Below are 12,933 nucleotides of genomic sequence, written 5' to 3' on the forward strand. Positions count from 1 at the left end.
GAGGAAGGAGATGAATTTTTAGACAAAGAGCACAGTGAAAGTATTTTGTTGCATGCAGGAAATGGCTTCCTTTTGTCTTGCTATTGTTATAATATCACTGTTATATTGGCAAAAAATGAATCTTTTTGTATCATAATTAATAAAGAGGTTCAAAGATAGACCTGCCATCAGTTTTCTCTCCAATCACAACGAGTTACTGAACTGTAAATTTTGTCTATCTGTGAAAGAGGCACATCTGTAAAGTTGAGGGGTTAACAGGTTCCAGGCTACCTTTTTCTTTGTAAATAAGATCATTCAAGAAGCGTTAATAGTGATTAGAAAACAAGCTACTTTTCCTCAAAGCTCTTTTGAGTCTTCAAACTTTACTGAGTTCCATATCTAAGAAACAAAAGCAGGTTAAATCTGTAGTGGTTGGAATCTGATTTACTTTTCAGTCTTAATGTAAAAGTAGAGCTTTTAGAGTGTGATAGAGTAGCCTTGTACATGTAAATAGCGTTTTAGAACATTGGAAACGTCCATGAAGCAGACAGCACAATAAAATCTTTTCTGAATTTGCATTTCTAGAATTTCATAGTTTACAAATTTTTTTTAGAATAAAAGTTCTAGAAGCATGGAGGCTGTCACATTGCGGTGTGAACAAGCATTGGTTCTAAAGGTGCTACCACTTTTGACTAGAAATAATATTCTGGAAGTTCACAGAATCGAAGAATAAAAAGCAGAAGGTTATAAAATACCAAGTTCCTGCAATGTGAAAAATTAATTGTCTCTACACCAGCATGTCTGGCTAAGCTACCATGGCAACAATTGCAAAAGACACACTCCCTGATCAAATTTCCCTCAAATTAAAGATGCAGTTAGGAAGTGTTTGCTGCAGAACCACACTTTCTAAGTATTCCAGCACCACTCACCAGCAGGCTTCAGCTCCAGCATTGTAGGATGCTTCCTGAAACCAGACATTCTCTGCAGCTGGGGGTTGTTTTCATATGGTCACATTCTGGTGGACATCCTGTTTAATTCTGCGTGAGGCGAGGGTTTCGAGAAGGAAGGGACACTTTGGGAGATAAGTTTCTGCTCCTGTCACAGCCCAGTTTCCTATTTACTCTCAGGGAACAACATAAAATACAACCAGATAATTTTCTTAACTCTAATCCTGACACAGTGGTATTTACCAAAGGGGTACCAGTCAGCCTCAATATTATGTAATTGAATGGTAACCTTAAAATATTACAGCTTTTATTAGAAATGTACAAACACAGAAAGAGAATTTATTCTTTTGTTTGAAACCTCACTGTCTTGCATAGGAAATACAGCTACTTCGTGTGTTTTGCTACTTTAGACACTATCTGGGCTTGTGCCTAAATAAAACCCTGGTGGGTTTTGATTCAAGGGTTGGGTTTTGGATGATTTTTAATTTTTTACTGAAGGGGTCCCTCTGCTGGCTCCTTCCAAAATTCCTTTCCGCAGGTTTGGAGGGTTGGAGCTGTTACCTTTGAAATATGAGTGCACTATTAGAAACATAAAGCATTTTCATGATGAAGATAAGAAAATAATATGTAGTGAATACAGCCATCTTCACACGATTTTAGAAATTAGTTTTACAAAGACATTTGCAAGAAAAAGATTGGGTTTTCCTAATGATATTTAAATGATAAATAAAATACGACATAACTATGTTTGAAGAAAATTATGAGAACACCCCTCAAGCTTGGGGGGACATCGACCTTTTTGTTTAAAAAAATAAAAATCCATATTGGAAGCAGAATGCTAAAGATAAAAATATTTACCTGAGTGACATAATGTCCCTCTGTTTAGAGTCTAATTCCATTTATGTGCTAGACTGCATATAAATCCTTCAAAGATATTTAGAAGAGAAACACGTTAAACTTTTGTGTTTATCCATATTGTTTAGATTTTAAATGAATATGAGAATTCGGGTTTAAATATGGATATCAGCCCTGGGCTGGGATTTTGGAGATGTAGATTCAGTTATTAGTGGTTTTGATCAGAAGTTCTGTTAAAAGCACTGAAGCATCAATAATAACACCTGTAATGCATGGATAACACAAGGAATTCTGTGATTTCTGTAGATTCCCACTACTTCGTTAAGAATTTGAATGCAACTGCTTATAGTGGAAACTGTTACCTTTTAAGAATGCCTTTTATTGAAAAATAAGATTATGGAACTTCGAATGGATCCCATTGTAATTTCATACTATGTCTGAAACATATTCGAGTAAAAAACAATATTTTTTTTCTATTTATCTCAGCAAACTGAGGCTTAATTGCTGTTATTCATAAATGTTCAGCCAGGAATAAAAGTGCTGCTGTTCTCAAAAAATTATGTTTTGGCTCCATCCACTGATTTCATTGGGACAATTACACACGGTCCTTCTGTAAAGACTTATCTCCCTGCAGCCAGGTCCTCTCATCCCTTTGCCATGGTGTTATAAACCTGCCACTCCTGATGGAGCACCCGGGTGTGCCTTTCACACCTCAGTGCCTGCTCCTCCCTGGGATCTGCAGCTGAGGCTCTGAGCATTTCCCTGTCAGCACCACTGCCACTCATCCAGCACATGATCTGTGCCCAGCTATCACTCCTTCCTCTGGAGGTTTGATGTAGAGTCTCAGCAGGGTGTCAGATATCCACAATTACATCCTCCTGCACTGATGGGAACTCTCCCAGCAAGCATATTCATCATCTCACACAAGAAATGGGGTCAGCTCAGAGCATTCTGAGCTGTGGCTCCTCCACCCAGGGTGTTCAGGCTCTGTTATGGCCACGCTGCCCCTGAGGTTCTCCTGAACGAGCCCACAGAGAGGAGCACAGACATTTCCACCATCCAGTATCACTGAACTAGTAAGGGATAGAAAGTTCATTCCAGCCTGCTGAGAATAGCTGGGAGTGTAGAATGTCACCAGCAGAGCCCACTTGTAACCACCTCCCATACTCAGCTCTTCCAGCCCTCCTGGGAGCAGGAATCCCTGTCCACGTGAGCAGACATTTCCCACAAACAGAGCAGCTTTGCAGTAAGTTCCTTTGCTCACAGGGCCTAAAGTAGGTGCCACAGACCTTGCTAAAACCCAGGGTCGGGAATTTCCCTCAGATGCTGTTCTGGATGAAAAACATTGAAAGATTGCTGCGTGATCCCCTCTCTTTGTTGCAGGTAAGAAATGTGGAGAAAGTGAGGATATATTTGACCACTGATAGGTTTTCTTTCTGTACACCAGCCTAGAAATGCTTCCCAATAACATGGCAAATCATCTGCTGGTTACTTGAGAACGTGTTTTAAGATATTGTTCTGCATGGATAATCTCCAGTCTGAAATTACTCATCATATTCAATACCATAAATATGTAATAGCAACCCAAACACAGCATTTTTACTGCACACTGCTCGGCTACAGTTGCAGTTGGGAGCCATGCTTTGAAGTCAGTTGCAAACATAATCACCAAAAATAAATTGGAATAGATATCTTGAGTAAACATAAATTACTACTACATATATTAATGACTACTATGATTCTCTTCATGATTGGAAAGAAAACCAAACCACTACAGCATTTAGGAAACAAAACTTCTTTTGGCTCAGAACTTCCACAAGGAAAGTGCTGGTCTCCCTTTGTTTAATCCCCATCGTAAATATTCAGTTCCCACTGACTGAAGTGTTTGTGCCTGAATTTACTGGGAGGGCAGAAACAAACCAGAAGGGAGCAGCAACTGATTGCACAGCTGCAGCTGAACGTCTTTCTCTTAATTCTGCTGTGAGTATACATTTAGAGCTGGATCACCAGAGCTGCTTAACACTTAAAATGCTCCTTTGGACATTCAGCAAGGCAGGAAGGTTCCTCAGCACTGTTCAGTTATACCGGAGAGTGCTGCCCTGTGGGGGAAAAAACAGCCTGGAACATCACAGAGTACTTCTCCACATTCATTGTTTGGTGTTTCCAGCAAAAAGTTCAACAAAGACTAAGCAAAATAGGCAAATATAGAAGATACTGCCTGACATGTCCTCCATCTTACCAATCACCTGTGGGCAAAGCAGACTTGACTGGGAGAGTACTGATTTAATTTATTACTAATTTCAGCAGGTTTCTGTAGTGTGAAGCAAAGACAAAGTATAACAACACATTCCTCTCCCACAGGGCAGGGACAGCATCATTCCCAGCATCACTCTTTTATTTCCAGCCCTTCTATCTTCCCCCACCCTCCTTGGGCAGGGGCAGTGGGGAGTAACTCTCGCTGTGAGGGGGTGATTTTTAATCCCATAGCAACTCTGAGGGTGTTTGTTATTTGTAATCCCACCAGGTGTGAGGACACTCTTCCCCTAGCTCTGCCAGGTGGGAGCTCAGCTGGGGCTGGGCTGGATCTCCTCCTGCTCCAGAGCAGGGCAGACAGCTCTGGGGAGGAGAATTGTGAGTATTGGATCCTTAGAATATACTTACTCATTTTCATTTCCTTGAGTTTATTCTCTCATCCCTCTGCCTGTTGCTAAGGCATTGTTTTGAGTTAAAATTTGGTTAATTTTGGGTTTTAGTGGAGAGTTTTGTCTGTGAGGTTTCAGGGGAGTAATTTAGTTTTCCCAGAGTCCTGAGAAAAGCTCTGAAATCTTCCAGGGAGCTGTTAGACTCACTGCTATAGCCAAGCTCATGTAGCAGAGGCATCTGAGGGGATGGGGATACAAAACCTGTGTTTTTAGAGACCAACGATTCTCATTAAAATTTGCAAGGCAGGTAATTCCATAAGGAATGGCAAAGAGTGACTAAAGAACTCCATTGTGTGAGTTGGTCTTTGATGCAATGATTCTTGCCCAATTAACTGAATTTGGAGGGGCCTCTCTGCAGCCTCAATACAATGAAGAACTTGTTTAGCTTCAAGCCTGTTCTTAAGTCCCTCCACTGTTTGTGTATGTCAAAGTGCTGCTTTCAATCAGAGTTTCAGCATCTAATTTCAGAGTTGAGCATCATGTAAAATATAAGATTGGCCTGGTACATGCATTGCAATCCCAGGCTTTTGTCACCTCCTAATGAAGCTGGGCACTCGAGGCAAACTCTTTCCATTATCCAAACCCACCACTGTTCTCCTTTCCTTAGTAATCTGTTCCTGACGAAAGAAAAACAAACTCTGACCCAGAGAGTTAAATAAGTTTATACGTCTGAATCAATACACCTAAGTATAATATTGGCATTTAGATTTAGAAAGTAATTCATAGTAAGTTTGGACTTGAGCTTTAAGTACTCTGTAATGAGTTGACGTTTATCTGCTGCCCTTGTAATTGAAAGCAGTGACATTTTGTTTTCTTCAAGCACATTTATATTACCCAGGTGAAATTGATAGTTGTCATTTCCACAAGGACAAAATGATTGAGCAGGTAAAAATGTGGCAGAAAAGTTGTTTGTACACAACCAAAGCTGTATTTTTGTATAAGTTATAATAGGAATAAAATTGCCAAGGATCAACTACTTCTGATCCAAAGTCTAATTTGGTCTCTCATTTAGTAGCTGCATTTTACAGGGAGCTGAAGTTGTGAATGAAGTACCTGCAATCCTAGAGTGTTTTGCCTGCACGAGGATATTGTGTGTGATATTACTGGATTGCAGTTATGGATGGGATTTGACAAAGGAACTTTTGCAATTGCTGCTCCATAGTCAATGTTTTATTGTCACAGAAGTGCAGGAGCTGTTGGAGGAACAGCAGAGCATAACAAAGAAGAAAAATGAGAAATTCTCCTTTTTTTTTCCCAGACTGCCCAAGTTCAGAGAGCTTCAGAAGAGGAGTTCAGGCTCAGAAGAATGGATTTTGCGAATTATTCACAGGTAAGTCCCGAGAGCTGCTGAGCTCCTCAGCACAGATATTCAGCAATGTGTAAAATGCAGCTACTCACAGAAATCCTATACCATAGTAATCAAATAGCTCACTGCTTTTGCTCGGGTTTTTCAGTGTTTTTGTTTTGTTTGGGATTTTTTTGCCATTTTAAATAAGGCAAGAACATTTCATGCGAAAAATACAATTCAATACAAAACATACAATGAAGTGCTGTGAGGAAATGAGCAGCTGACAGACATGGTTTGCTGTGATTGAGAGGAAACATTTATCTGCTTGTGAGAAGAGCATGTTTGCAGTCATATGTCTCAACAGAAGGAGAGCGATAGTGGAATATCCCCCGGAGCAGGGGCACCGGAGCATTCCGAGGGAAGAAAGTGTGGTTGTCCCCAGAGAAGTGAACACTTGTTTTGTCGGCCATTTCACAGCCTGGGTTGAAAGTGATATTATAGATGTTTTTGCACAGCTGACTGAGAAATTAATACACAGCAGAGCAGTGTATTAAAACACAGGTTTTGTGCAAGACAGCCTCCGATATCTGTGTGCTCTGTGTTTCTGGGCACGAGCAGCACAGGGCAGGGCAGTTCCAGCCAGACTCTGTGTCGGGCCCTGGGCTAAGCTGCAGCAGCACCACAGAGACCATTCCAATCTGTACTGGTCTGTTGAGCACTCTGGAAACCCTCACCGGGTTCATCTGATGATGCTTCGGATGTCTGGCACGGCTCTACAGGAGTTAACCCTTTGGGGTTAGTTTCCAGCAGAGCTACTGTTCGTGCAGGACACCACACAGGGATCTTTGAGTTCTGTCCTGCTGGGTGTTACCCCCTTGTCCCAAAGCATCCCAGCATCCACTATTGCAGTGAACAGTTGCTCGATTTACGGATTCTGGGGGAGACATAGTATGTATTGTTTGATTTTACTTGTCCTTGAGGAGGCATTGAAAGGTATCTCTCTGATTTTCAGACAAGACCCAAAACAATTTGATGCAAACTCATTAAGAGAATGGCTGCCTTGCAGTGACCTGGATCTGATGAAGAACTAGTATAGATGAATTTTAATTGTTAGTGGGGCAATATAAAAAAGTGTTAAAGGTTGTCTAAAAGATACTGTGTCATAAGTGATTCATGGAGAGTGTTTCCTAAGGTCAGACTATATTTTGATTATTAACAATTCAGAAAAACCTTTCCCTGGACCCTTCAGGCTGAGCATTGGCACAAGACTACAATGTTGGTGTGCTTAGAGATGGTGATTGAGACGCTTTGATGTTGGGTGTACAGATTCAGTTAATTGACATCAATACAGTTCACAGTGTTCAGCCTTTCATGTTAAATCAAAAGATGTTTTTGAGGCTCCCCGCTATTCACCTATTAAAAAAAAAAAATTAAAAAACCCCACACTAACGCTGATTAAATCTCTCAAGATCATACTAAAAGTTAATATCCCAGGAATAAAATTGTAAGAATATAAATATCTGCATGCCAGGAATTCATTGCCTGAACTTGGGGAGGGACAGAAAGATTTGAAGATGTTCATACATTTACATACTTGTTCTGGATTTGAAATATATACGTATTATCTTCTCCTGAACATTTTAAGTTTCTAATATCTGGAGTATTTAGGGGAGATTTGAGGAGAGATGAAGAAATAAAACATTTACACTCTGAAAACTCTCTCAGTTCTTGTCCATCTCGCATTTAGCCACTGGAGGGCGGTAAAATATTTTCAACTTTCCTCTCTCCGTTCCTTTTATTTTTTAATTTTCCTTTTAATGTTTGAATTCCTGTTAAAACATGTACTGATTTTTAAAAAGGTGATTTACACAGTACACAACTCACCACCTCAGATTTTATAAGTCATAAGGATTTTTCCACTTTTGTTCTTAGGTGTCTCTTTCCTGCCCTTGTGTGTAGGAAACTGGGGTCATGGTAGAGGGAGGAAAGAAGGCCAGAGCTGATGGTCAAAGATTTATTAAGATTTCCACGATGGAAAGTCTTTGGTGTTGGTGTAAGGGCATTGAAAGGGGTGCATTGGCTTGGGCAGGTGTCAGCTGCCATGACCTGATTTTAAAAAGAAAAGCAAGCTTTCTCCATACCATGTTTGTATTGATGATGTTACCCCTCAGTGCTGTCTCTCTATGTTAAATATGCTGTCTCCTCAACACTAAAAAGGACTATGCTCTGACCATGGCCCTTCCAAACAGTCTTTTCCAAAAGTCTACATTCTACCTATATTTTGATTCCTGTGTGTGTCTGTGCACCCTGATTTTCATTGTCAGAGGATTGATTTGGGAGTGTATCTTCAGACAGGGGTGTTCATTTTTTCTGGCTATTACTGCAAAGGTATCTAACGTCTTCAGATGAGCTTAATATCCCATTTTTACCAATTTCAGAAAGGTAAATAACATCACTGAAGAAAGCATACGTTGCAAACTACATGGTATTCATATTTTACTTCTACTTCAGCTGAAAAAATGGAAGGGTGACTTAGTCATTTTAGTTCCAGTAATTGCAAGCTGTAAGGTAAAACTTGAGTTTCTATTCCCCTTGGATCTTCTTTATTTCACTTTAATACAAATTATTCAAATAGGAGAACATGTCCACTTGGAGAAATATTAGGTTTCTTAAATGGTGTGTAAAATCCTGTACACAGCTGAACACTATTCTCTCTGTTCTGATGAGTTTACTCTGGAGCAGTTTTGGGTGAGGATGTCCTTGTAGGGACCAGCATCTAAGAAAAGGCACTGCAGGACCTGGGTGGAATTAGTCTGCTCACAGATTTGGCTCTTGGGCACTGTTTTATGGCCATTTCTGTGGGGTTTGGTAGCTGGGCACAGAAGCAGAATATTCTTCTCTTGTAAATTACCTTATCCTTTTTTAACCTTCAGCTGCTAGAATTAGTAGTTTGGCTTTGCTTTTTTGTTTGTTGACTGACCGAATTCTCTTTCTCAATGACTTCTGAATTATTTTGCAAAGCTTTTTTGACTGCTTTATCTCCCATTTCATTTCCTTTAATATCTACACCAGCTGGAATCCATACAAAAATGACATTGTTGCCGTGACATATTACCTTATTATAGACATCAATAATTTCCAGAGCTATTCCTACTCTAGCGATTGAAATTTCTAGGATGATATCAACGGCACGTAAAAGATCTGGAGAAGTGACAGATTGCAAAGGTTGTACTCCAGCAATCTAATTCAGTGCCATCAGGGTAGGAAATAACTCCACAGCATAACCAGGTAACCAATCTAACTGCCTTCCTCAACTAAGTCCACACAGGAGGCTGCTAAATCCTAGCTCTCTTCAATATCTAGAAAGAAAATGGGAAACAAAATAGACAGGGGGGGAGGGGAAAGATAAAAAAAAAAAAACAAAAAACACATGAATTACAATTAAATTGTTGCAATGAAATTTTTAGAGAAGTAATTATTAATCTTAGAGAAGGAAATGTCAAGCCTGGCTCTTCCCCCACGCTGCTTGCAGCACAGCAGGGTAAATGTGACAGGGTGAACTTGGGGGTGGGGTTGGGTTGATGGTTGGACTTGCTGAACTTAAAAGTCTCTTCCAACCTTAACAATTCCATGATTCTACGACTGCTTTCTCCATAATTTTTCCAAATCCAATCAGACTTATCAGTGATCCATCATCTCTTCCTATTTCTTTCACTGCACTCTCATAATCTTTGAACCACCAACAATTAAATTGTTTCCTTGTGAGCACAAAACTCAGAGTTGCCCAGATCACCTTATTTGCACATTTCAATGCCCCCGCAAAGAGTTTCTGAATCCTTCAAGTATCTGATTTTCCACCATCTGTGGTTCAAAATTGAATTTTTTGTACTACAAGGAGCTTCCCAACGGGGTGCTGCTTTAGCTGTGCCTTATCCATCTCTCCTCGTGGTGTCAGTGTTCCTGGCTTTGGCTTTTTCACTCCCGCAGGGAAAGTCTCTACTCAATAAGGAAAATGTCTGCAAATGTTAAACAGACATGATCGTGCCAGTCACTCCAAAAGTTCTGAGGAATCCTTTAAATCTGAGGAATCCTATTTAAACATTTCTTTAAATGTTATTTATTGAAGCTATTTCTTAGTAGCCAACCTCTACTCAAAAAGTGATAATAGAAAGGCATGTCCAAATCATGAAGATCAGCTTGCAGGGCTCAACATTTGACGCATGCAAACAGTTTAAGTCAAAATTTTAGGATTTAGAAAGAATTCATTTTCCCAATTTCCCAGGGGCCTCTTGATGTACTTTTAATTCTTTATTCCTTCATTGTTCAATTACAAAACTGAATTTGATGACCATAAGTCATTACTCAGTCATTCCTCTAAATATTTAAATTCTGCAGTAAATGTCATTTTCCCTTATTATTGGAGATATGGAGGTAATGAATTTTCAGTAGCTTGAAAGAATTCATAGATAATTTAAATTACCCACTCCTGAACATATCTGACCTGGAAATTACTGTGTGCTTGTGCTGGAGTTCCACAGGGCAATGTTGTGTGTTCTGCAGTCCTGACATTCCATTATCTTGTCATTTTATGATATATACAATGGAGAAGAGACAGGTTTAAAGTAAGCCTTAACATATATGCTGTTCCACGTTAATCCCTCTCTTTCTTATAACCTAAAAGGCAATCTTTGGGTTAGGTAGGAACATTGGGGTATACAGGAATACTAATTATAAATAAAAATGAAACACCATAATTAGTTTACATGATGTCCATTACTCAGGCTGCACCTTCTGCTGACTTTTGTCTCCCTCACTTGATCCCTTTATTTGAGACAGCATTTCTGGCAAACTGTTGGTCTCTTGCACATAAAATACGCTGAAGAATTAAGAAACTTGTGTGTTAAACTTCATTTTTAAACAATGCCACAGGCAAGTTGTCCCCTCTTAAAGAGGACATTATAGCATTTCTGTGTCTATAAATACAACACATAAAGCTCCTTATTACCAAATGCTTTATTAACATCAGCAGACAGTCTTATGACATGATCTATGGTTGATTGATTTGCCTGAAAGCCACTTTAATACTGAGGAAGAAGATTATTCATCTCCAGAAAGAATGACAGTCAACAATAAATCATTCCCTCCATCTTCTTACATAGCCATGAAGTTAAGGCTATCAGATGATAAGGACCTAAATCAAAGTATGATCTGGTTTGGGGGGGGGTTGGGTTTTTTAATAAGAAATGCATAAGATTGATTTCTTATTTTTTGATCAACCTAATGCTACAAACACAGTCACTGCAGGTTTGATGAGCTATCAGAAATTCAACATGGGTTCAACATTTGACAGTAAGAACGTGAGCTTTTCTACCCTAAATTTAATTTGTACTTGATACTTAGGATCATTTTTGGCTTGTTTTGTAACCTGATTACAAAATTACCCAAGCTGAAGACTTTTTCCGTAATATCAAGGGTGAAAGTGTGGTTTAGTAGAGTTTGGGGTATTTTATGGAGCTCATTCAGTGAAATATTTTGCTGATCCAATAGCTGGATTATTTATGGGATGGTTTATTGCTTTGTTCTTCCATTGCTTTTCCACATGTGTACTTCTCCCTCCCTGTCCTTGCAACCCCGTGCTATCCCACGGAATTGCCAAGCCAGGGAAGCAAAAGCAGAGAGATGCTTTCCAAGAACACCAAGTGGTAGGGGCAAACCAGCAAAGTCCCCTGCTTTGCCTGTCCTCAGGACAAGTGTTCAACAGTGATTGAAATCCTGAATCTCAAAAGGATCTGGGATTTTTAAGCCTCAAACAAAAGCAGGAATACTCAGCTTTGAACACTTTGATGTCTGTCTGGATGTGAGTGAGCACAAACAGCAAAGGAAGAAGGTCCAAGAGCAGGGAGCAAGCTCAATATTTGAATGGTGACAATTTGCCAGACTGGGTAAATCTGTTTGTGCCCTGTTGGGCTTTGGGGAAGTAAAAAGTGGTTTACAAAGGAGGCAAAGAGTAGTATTACAGTAGTATGGAAAAGAAAAAAATGTAGAAGTTTCTGGCAAAATTTTACCTTTGATATTTCTGTTTCTGCTTGTTATGAAGTCTTTCCCCTTTCTGTGGAGGTTGGATGATCCAGTGAATTAGGGGTTCCTTGGCAGTGTTCTTATTTTGGTTTGCTTTTTAAAAAACCCTTATTGCTTTTAGCATTCTGAGAGCTTCATTGAGGCTCTGATTTTCCTTACTCTACTGCTGTAAAGCCGCTCTAGCATTGCCTTATCAAGTGCAACTAATTAACATCAAAGGGATATTGTTATTCATTATGGCTCTATGATCAGTCATGTATCCCCTATGTGCTGAATTGGCTCTTTTGAATCTCATTCCGTGTGCCGGCTTTAAGTCCCTTACAGATTGCCTTCTTCCTTTGCACAGTACCACACAAGTTAATATGCACATGCATTTAAGTGGAAAATTACCTCTTCCTGAAGGACCATCAGCCCTGTCTGGTGGCATTTTCTATAAAATCATATCACACTGCTAACGGGCGGAGCCTGCCCGTGCTTTATATCTCTGTTCCCCCTTGACTTAGCATGCCATGATCAAAACCCCACCTGCAAATTTCTGCTACATTTCACTGCATTGGATCTCCAGGGTTCTGCTTTCCTTAGCCATGTGTCACTATTGCTTAGGAGAACCCATAGGCGGGCAAGGGCTACAGGGAGCATACCCCAGCCATTTTCTGCTTCCCTGCCACCACAGTCTTCTACGCCCACGCTGTCTGTGCAGAAAACGCTGTCCAGTTCCCGGAACAAAGAGGGAATTCCATCAGTGTAGCAGAAAAGTGGCTGAAGCAAAGCCCTGAAACTACAGCTCTGTGGGTTTTCAGTTTTCTCTTGGTCAGCACAGCAAACCAGGTCTGTTCCCAATATTCTGCAGGTTTAGAGGGAACCTTGACTCTCGGTGTTTGAGAAGGGAGTATAAACCATGCCAAAATGCAATGTTGCACTTTTCAAAAGCTCGTGTATAATTTTCCATTGGCAATAACTTCCCTGCCAATTCATGGAATCACCTTAATTCCTGTCTCGTGACACGCACGGCTATATCCAGAGAAGTTTGGCTAGTTTTCAGTTAGACATGATGGGAATATATATGCACCCTTTCCCTGAATTC

Source organism: Corvus hawaiiensis, chromosome 14, assembly GCF_020740725.1.
Source record: "Corvus hawaiiensis isolate bCorHaw1 chromosome 14, bCorHaw1.pri.cur, whole genome shotgun sequence".
NCBI lineage: Eukaryota > Metazoa > Chordata > Aves > Passeriformes > Corvidae > Corvus > Corvus hawaiiensis.